The sequence below is a fragment of the Poromitra crassiceps genome, assembly GCF_964638095.1.
Source record: "Poromitra crassiceps genome assembly, chromosome: 8".
In the NCBI taxonomy this organism is placed as follows: Eukaryota; Metazoa; Chordata; class Actinopteri; order Beryciformes; family Melamphaidae; genus Poromitra; species Poromitra crassiceps.
This window is the reverse complement of record NC_139629.1, coordinates 18,332,932-18,341,123: the sequence shown is the minus strand read 5'-3', so window position 1 is coordinate 18,341,123 and position 8,192 is coordinate 18,332,932. Positions and strand designations below refer to the sequence as shown.

Below are 8,192 nucleotides of genomic sequence, written 5' to 3'. Positions count from 1 at the left end.
TGTGATGTGGAGAAGATAAATATCACATTTGTCATGTGCAGTGCACGCCACACGGAGGTATTTTTAGTGTTTTCCAGCTGATCCTCTTTCTATTTTTGGTCAACAGCCAAACAGTGGCAGCATTGCTGTTTTGTACGCACGCACACTTCATGGCTGCAGGTGTAATTGCAATTAATGATTGTGCATTCATTCAGAATTCTGTCTTGATTAAATGTTTCTTTTATTATCCCTACCTCAGGCTTTTGATGCTGCACTACGCAACATGCAAACTGACTCAACTTCATAAAAGAAAAGGATTGTCCTGGCCGAGACTACATTGTAACAGGCAGAAACATTCCTATTTCAGATTGTCAAGGACATCAAGGATTCCTAAACTGACACAAATTAGACAATGGACCCCAATTGCAACGTCCCCCACCTATGGAGAGATAACATTGTATTGTGTCTTTTGAGAAGACATTCTCTATGTGGGCGGAACTGTTTTGGCTCGGCCCTCCTTTTGAGATTTGGTCATATGGTGTGTGACTTTTCAAAACTCTTCAGTCAGTCTCTGACACTATGCGGTGGTGTCAGAGACCTGTGCTCGTGGGCATGCTGGCCTTGCTTCTGCTCTTCCTGGCCCTCCTCTCTAACTACCCACACTTCCAGAGCTTTGCCTCCTGGTCATCCTTCGGCACAGAGAACTTGGGTTCTCACTCGGAGAGCGAGAGAGAGAACGAGAGAGAGAGAGGGCCACTACAAGGTGGACACTACAAGGGCCACCGCAGGACCGCACAGAGCTCCGAGGAGCTGCTGTGCCAGCTGAAGGGTCCGGCCCGGCTGAAGACACTGGATGGATTAGAGAAGCCGTTCTCCTCGCTGGGCTGGGCTGGGCTGGTGCCGCCCCTCCCCCTGGACCAACTCTACGGGCGGCAGGACCACAGCGCCTTCAAGACTTGTGCTGTGGTGACCTCAGCTGGAGCCATCCTGCACTCGGGACTGGGCAAAGAGATCGATGCCCATGATGCAGTTCTGCGGTTCAATACTGCTCCTACAGAGGGATATGAGAAAGACGTGGGGACCAAAACCACTATTCGACTATTCAACTCACAGATTTTGGCCAAACCTGAGCATCAATTCAAGACAAGCTCCCTCTACAAGAATGTGACTCTGGTGGCATGGGGCTCTGCAGCGTACCCTGTCAACTTACACAAGTGGTATGCTAGTCCAGGCTTTAACCTGTTTGGTCCGTACGTGGAGCGCCGGAGGCTCCATCCTGCCCAGCCCTTCTACGTCCTTCACCCCAGCTATTTGTGGCAACTCTGGGATGTGATTCAGCAGAACACTCAGGAGAGGATCCAGCTCAATGTACCCTCATCTGGCTTCATGGGGATCCACCTGATGATGACGCTGTGTGAGCAGGTGCACGTGTATGAATACATCCCCTCCATGAGGCAGACTAACCTGTGCCACTACCACGAGAGTCACTATGACGCCGCCTGCACGTGGGGTTCCTTCCACCCGCTCCTGTACGAGAAGAAGCTGGTCCAGCGGGTCAACACGGGCACCAAAATGGACCTCAAGAGGGGACGCGTCACTCTTCCCGGCTTCAGCACCGTCAACTGTGAGCAGGGATTCTGGCGCTAGGCCAGTGATTCGCAAACTGTGGGCCGTGGAGGTACTGCAGGTGGGCCGCAAGTGATCAGCCAACACTCCCCATTTTTGTGGGCCATCAAATGGCTGTAGCAGGGTCATTTCTAAAGCTACAGTGGAGATCCTGTTATCAGAAGAAACTAACACTGTAAAAACTACAAGTTCCTTGAGGAACCTCTAGGTTACTATCCAAGAACCTAGGGGTTCCCCCAAGAACTCTGAAGTTCCTCAATGCTCCTCAATGCTCTCAGAGGTGCCTGCAAGAACCTTTACTTTTTACGCAGTATGAATATGGTTCCTCAAAGAACCCAATTTGAATTAAGGTTCCTGGAAGCTCTTTAGGCTATATTTTGATATCATATGATATCCAAATATATTTAGTAGCCTAAAGATATGTATAATGACTTGTGAGCATCTCTGGTATATATACCAGAGATGCTCAAATAAGATATATTGTAGCCTAGAAAATGAGTATGTGTCTGTGCCATGCAGTATGTGTAGCCTACCATAATTCCTCCGTTTGCCCGAAATTGTTTTCTCAACGATGTTTGCAACCTTTTGGGGCATATGGTATTGTCCAGTTTGGTTGTTTGTATGCATATGGCCAGCAGAGAAGTTATAGCGATATCAACGATGGTGGAACGCTGTAAGAAAAAGTACAGTTTGTTATTGCAGATTGTCTCTCCTTCAGTGCCTTTGGGAAACTTGACAGATGTCGTTATACCTCAGCCTCAGGCGAGATGCTGCTTCTAGAGCACATCATCATCAAGTTGAGTGACAGGTACTTGTGTCTGTGAGCTTGAGGGGGAAGAGGAAGGCACACTTTCTGCCTCAAGGTGAGAAGTTACTTATTGAATTATTGAATCACGTCAATGTTTTTTTTTCTCCTATTTTTTTTCTTTGGCTGAGGGATAATGAGATGGTGGTAATGCCTGCATGTTCTCACTTCCATCCAGTCAGACGTAGTACAGTTCAATCCGTTGAACTCGTCTCTTCTCCGGTGACTTTCACCAGATTGCTCTACTTTTTCCCCCATCATCTGGATGGGAGCACTAATAGTATTTCTAAATGTTCAGTAGGCTACTAACCCTACCACTTTCTGTGAAGAAGAGTGTTTGAATTTGGCCAATGGCTTTAGAAAGAACAAGGTTTTGTCTGCTGCATATTTAGCTTCGTTGCACTTTCTTTACTTACTGCAATAATACACACTATGCCCCATTTGTGCAGTCCATTCCCCCCCCAACCCTCCTCTCCCCTCCCTCTCTGGATCCTCCTGGCAGCCTGCTCTGGCTTCTCTACCATCTACTATTAGGGCTGATTGACAATTGGTGTGTGGACCATATTCTGTGTGTCATGTCATAGCATGTCATAGCATGTCACAGCATGTCATGTACTGTCTGTGAACTGTACTAATCGTCTTGTTTGTATGGTTGTATGTGTTGTTTGTGTTGTTGTATGTAACATTCTGTGTTGTTTTTACTGTTTGTATTGTACTGTATTGTTTTTATTATCTCCCTGCGCAGGGACTGCATGATGCAAATGAGCTATAGCTAACTCTGGCCCAACGGTTGTGCACGGCACCTGTTAAATAAACAAAGAAGCGGGGGCATGGTGGCTCAGTGGTAGAGCTGTCGCCTCACAGCTAGAAGGTCCTGGGTTCGATTCTCACCTGGGACGCTGTGAGCGCTGAAGGAATGCGTGCCCGTCCGCATGTCCTCGAGTGCCCACCGCCCGGGTGGGGTCGGCAAAAGGGCCTTTCTGTGTGGAGTTTGCATGTTCTCCCCATGCCCCCTGGGGGTTTCCTTCATATAGGAACCCCTCACCAAAACATGCAATATCCTGGTTCCTAATGTGGTTCCTCCTCTGGTCGTTAAGGGCGCCTGTTCGGAGGGAGGGGAATTGGTTGGAATAGCATGAACCTCCCACGTGCTATGTCCTACCGGTGAAGCTTCCCCGGTCAGGTGAAAAGAAGCGGCTGGCTAACTGCCCATGTCTCGGAGGAAGCATGGAGCCAGTTTCAGCTCTCCCCAGATCGGCAGAGGGTGGAGTAGCAACCAGGATAAATAAATTAAATTAGCACTAATGGGGGATAAAAATGGGATAAAAAATAAAATAAATTTAAATATGAGACAAGTTGCATATTTTACCTTTAAAGTCGAAGCGTCGCTCACATTCTCCTATATGGAACATTCCACTGCATAATGTGGAATATCACCATGGGAACAGAACCTACACAGATGATGAGTCGGAGTACGCCAATTATCACATTCTTGCTCCTGATATGTATTCAGCGCCGTTTGTTTGTCTGTCTGTCTGTCTGGCTTAAAATCACTGTACGCCTTGAGTCTCTATCCCTGAAGCCTAAGGATCAAGTCAAAAATCTTGGAGTTATTATTGATTCCGATCTCAACTTTAACTCCCACATTAAGTCAATTAGAAAATCAGCTTTTTATCATCTTAAAAATATAGCAAGAATTAGGGGATACATGTCCAGACAGGATCTAGAAAAACTAATTCACGCCTTCATTTATAGTAGGTTAGACTACTGCAATAGCCTTTTTTCTGGTCTCTCCAAAAAAGAACTTAGGCAACTTCAACTCATTCAGAATGCTGCTGCTAGAGTTCTAACGAAGACTAAGAAAGCTGATCATATCACTCCAGTTCTTAAGTCCTTACACTGGTTGCCAGTGTGTCAGAGAATAGATTTTAAAATACTGTTATTAGTCTATAAATCACTTAATGGCCTAGGCCCAAAATACATAGCTGAATTGCTCCCACGCTACGAACCGTCTAGAACTCTTAGGTCAACAGGGTCCAGCCTATTAACTGTCCCTAGGATCAAATCAAATCACGGGAAGGCTGCATTTACCCACTATGCTTCTGCTAGCTGGAACAAATTGCCTGAAGACCTCAGATCTGCCCCAACCTTACTTACTTTTAAAAATAGACTAAAGACTTTTATGTTTACCGTCGCTTTTAACTGCTGACAGCTACTATGCAAACCCAATGAGTCCTCTATAAGTTTTAGCTCTTTCTGCAACTGCTGCGCCTGTTGCTTATTGCACTTTTTATACTCTTTTTTTTAAGTTTTGTTGTGATGCTTTTAAATGTCCATTTTATTTCTTCTTTTAGTTTATTTTCCTGTCTTAATGAAGTTGCTTAATGCACTTTTTATACTCTTTTTTTTTTTTTTTTTTTAAGTGTTGTGATGCTTTTAAATGTCCATTTTACTCTCTTCTTTTCTTTTCTTTTCCTGTCAACCATTTTATGTGAAGCACTTTGAATTGCCTCTGTGTATGAAATGTGCTATACAAATAAACTTGACTTGACTTGACTTGACTTGTCTGTCTGTCTGTCTGTCTGTCTGTCTGTCTGTCTGTTAGCAGGCTTAACAACTACTGGCACCATTTTGATGAAACTTCATGGAAGGGTATAGCACGGGCCAAGGAAGAACCAATTAGATTCTGGAGCTAATCCGGATCGGACTCGTGAACAAGCCGCATGAACAACGAATAATAGCACAACCTAATTGGCCTTTGGCGGAGGCCTGCACTCTCTGAGTGTCCCTCTAGTTTGATTTTGAGTGTATTTCTGCGATTGTAAATGGGATATTGTAATGCTATGCACCACAGTATCCTGAATGATTTGGGAGCAAGTTAACGTATATGTAAACGTATATGTATGGAGTAAAGGTAAAGTCCCACTGATTGTCACACACCTGAGTGTGCGAAATTTGTTCTCCGCATTTGACCCATCCCCTGGGGGAGCAGTGAGCGGCAGCAGTGCCACGCTCGGGAATCATATGGTGATCTAACCCCCCAATTCCAACCCTTTGATGCTCAGTGCCAAGCAGGGAGGCAATGGGTCCCATTTTTATAGTATATATATAGTTTTTATAGTTTTTGGTATGACTCGGCCGGGGATCAAACTCACAACCTCCCAGTCTCAGGGCGGACACTCAGACCACAAGGCCACTGAGCCGGTTGAGTTAGCAGGGCATCGACTCTGTGGACTCGGAAGGTTTGACTGAACTTTCCCCATCATGTGAATTTCAATCTGCGACGGACAGATATCAGTTGTAGCCATCAAGGAAGTCACCTTCACGGTCACTTTTTATATCTCTTCCATTCATTCGCTATGGAGCTACACATCTGTGTGACATCAGAGATATGGAGCTACACATCTGTGTGACATCAGAGATTGGGTCATCAGTTTTTATATTTGGGAACAACAGTTAAGATTCACCAATACAAACCAAATTGTCCAAGAAATGATCATGAAATGTGATGCTATCCCCCCAATATGACGACTGATGAGTCGTATAAGGTCCTTGTGTGCACAGTTACGATCTGGAACGTTGCCCTTGGCACTGGAGACTGCAGGTTTAATGCTACCCCTGAAGAAGACAGACTTTGTTCGCTCTGTGACCTGGGTGAAATTGAGAATGAGATTCATTTTCTATTCTATAGTACCGTCTATGATGAGGTAAGGGAGATACTGTTCAGTAAAATGTCCTCTATTTATGATGATTTTTTTGAGATGGACGATTATGAAAAACTTGAGTTGTGTTTTAAGAAAGGCACTTTCTTTATTGGAAACTTTATTTCCCAGGCATGGGAGCTAAGGCAAAATGTTCTGTTCAGAAAATGATGCAATGATTTTATTTTGCTGCTGTGGTGTATGTTATGTTATGCTGTGATTTAGTTGTATTACTGCGGCGTTGGCGTGTGTTGCACTGTATAATGTATACTTTGTGTGTCTTGTAAGCCCACGAGGGCTGGGCACTGTCAAGTGCATGACACATTGAATAAAAATAAATCAAATCAAATCAAATCATATAAGAAGAGTGGGTCCCAAAAGTCTCACTGATACTTCAAACTTTGAAAAACAAAATTGGCTGTATTTGAAGTGAACCAAACCCAGTCAGAAGGCTGATCAGTTGCCTGGCAACAGTGTTGTTGAAGGCATCAACAGATTCTCCCAACCCACATAATTTCACCCCGTTATCACTCTCATGGCGGTGATTTCCGTTGCTTTGTCACGTACTTTGGCGTTGGATGGCGCACACCTGATGCACCGGGACAGTACGCAGTGGGACGGTACCTAATGCACTGGGACGGTACCTGACCCACTGGGATGGTACCTGATGCACTGAGATGGTACCCGACCCACTGGGACAGTACCTGACCCACTGGGATGGTACCTGATGCACTGGGACGGTACCTGACCCACTGGGACGGTACCTGACCCACTGGGATGGTACCTGATGCACTGAGACGGTACCTGACCCACTGGGATGGTACCTGATGCACTGGGATGGTAAAAAAAAACGTGTTAAGCTGAGACGTGGAGACGTTTCCAGTAAAGCACTGACATCACATCTTTATGAAACAAAGTCTTCGGCTGCATCATGAGTCATCTCACTCTCTGGGACATCAAGCAAAACATGAAAATTCATCCTTGGTGCTCTCCGGTTTCTCTCCTGTTTTGTGTGTGCAGTAACGTGAGCTGACTGAGGAGTACATCCACAGATTAAAGTTACATGGAAAACAGAGATAGGGTTCATTCCAAGTTTCTGAGTTTCATTCTGAAATGAGGGTTATGGGGTTCGGATACAACTCACAAAAGTTCCATATCGTAGCAGACTGAATGGACCGAATGGAGAAAAAAGAAAAGAAAAGAATATGAGCAAAATAAATAAATAAATAAATATCTGCGGAAATAGTAAATTGTGGTTTTATATATTCTCTTGTTGTACAAAAGTAGCCTATAATTCAGCCCATATAACTTTACTGCTCCCCTGTTTCTTCACCATGTTAACAGTCACTAATAGGAACATATAGCCTACATACACGCAATAATGATATGAAAATGTATGAGAGAGTAGAATGAAGGAACAATGATGGTTCTTACAATATACTACATCCCAGTTAAGGTCGTATTCAAGAGTTCATATACATCTGCATATCGGCATAAATACCCCCGTATACATGAAATAATACCATTATGCTGAATATTATGGGTGAAACAGCACCTAGATAGGATAAAGGTGTTTTACATAATGGCTCTCTATTGTTATTGGGGGACAAGCTCATCCTAGCTTGTCTCAAATTGGATTCAGTGTTAACTTGCAACACTCTTAAATAGAATAATTAATGATCCTTAATGATCTCAGAATATGAATGTTCAGGTAAACACACTCATTGTTTGGACTGGGTGAATGCTATCTTCTTCTTTTATGTCAGTGAAGAGACGGTGTCCTCCCTAACCACATGAAAAGGACTTGGAGGACTTAGTCATCCTTCAGATCCTCCTCCCTGTGTTGTTGCAGCTCCTTTGGCCGGGTGAATGTGCCAAGATGAATTTTTGAAAAGGCCGACCCCCCCTCCACCTCTCCTTTGTGCTCAATCACTCTGTTTCATGTGAAAGCTGCACCGTCCATGGTGAGGTGGTGTGAGCTGTGAGGGTTACATGTTGAAGAAAACATCATGTTGTTTTGCAATGGCTGAGGTTGAAGGGTCATGGACGTCGTGTCGCCCGGAGATGACAGGTTTAATAAA

The 8,192-nt window shown here is 44.5% G+C and overlaps 1 pseudogene across 1 annotated transcript; it reads left to right on the top strand.

The window, feature by feature from the left end:
- Nucleotides 1-558: 558 nt before the first annotated feature.
- LOC310780533 (beta-galactoside alpha-2,6-sialyltransferase 2 pseudogene) lies at nt 559-1,626 on the top strand (annotated as a pseudogene). Its single transcript has one exon. The product of its transcript is annotated as a beta-galactoside alpha-2,6-sialyltransferase 2 pseudogene (transcript).
- The last annotated feature ends 6,566 nt before the right edge of the window (nt 1,627-8,192 follow it).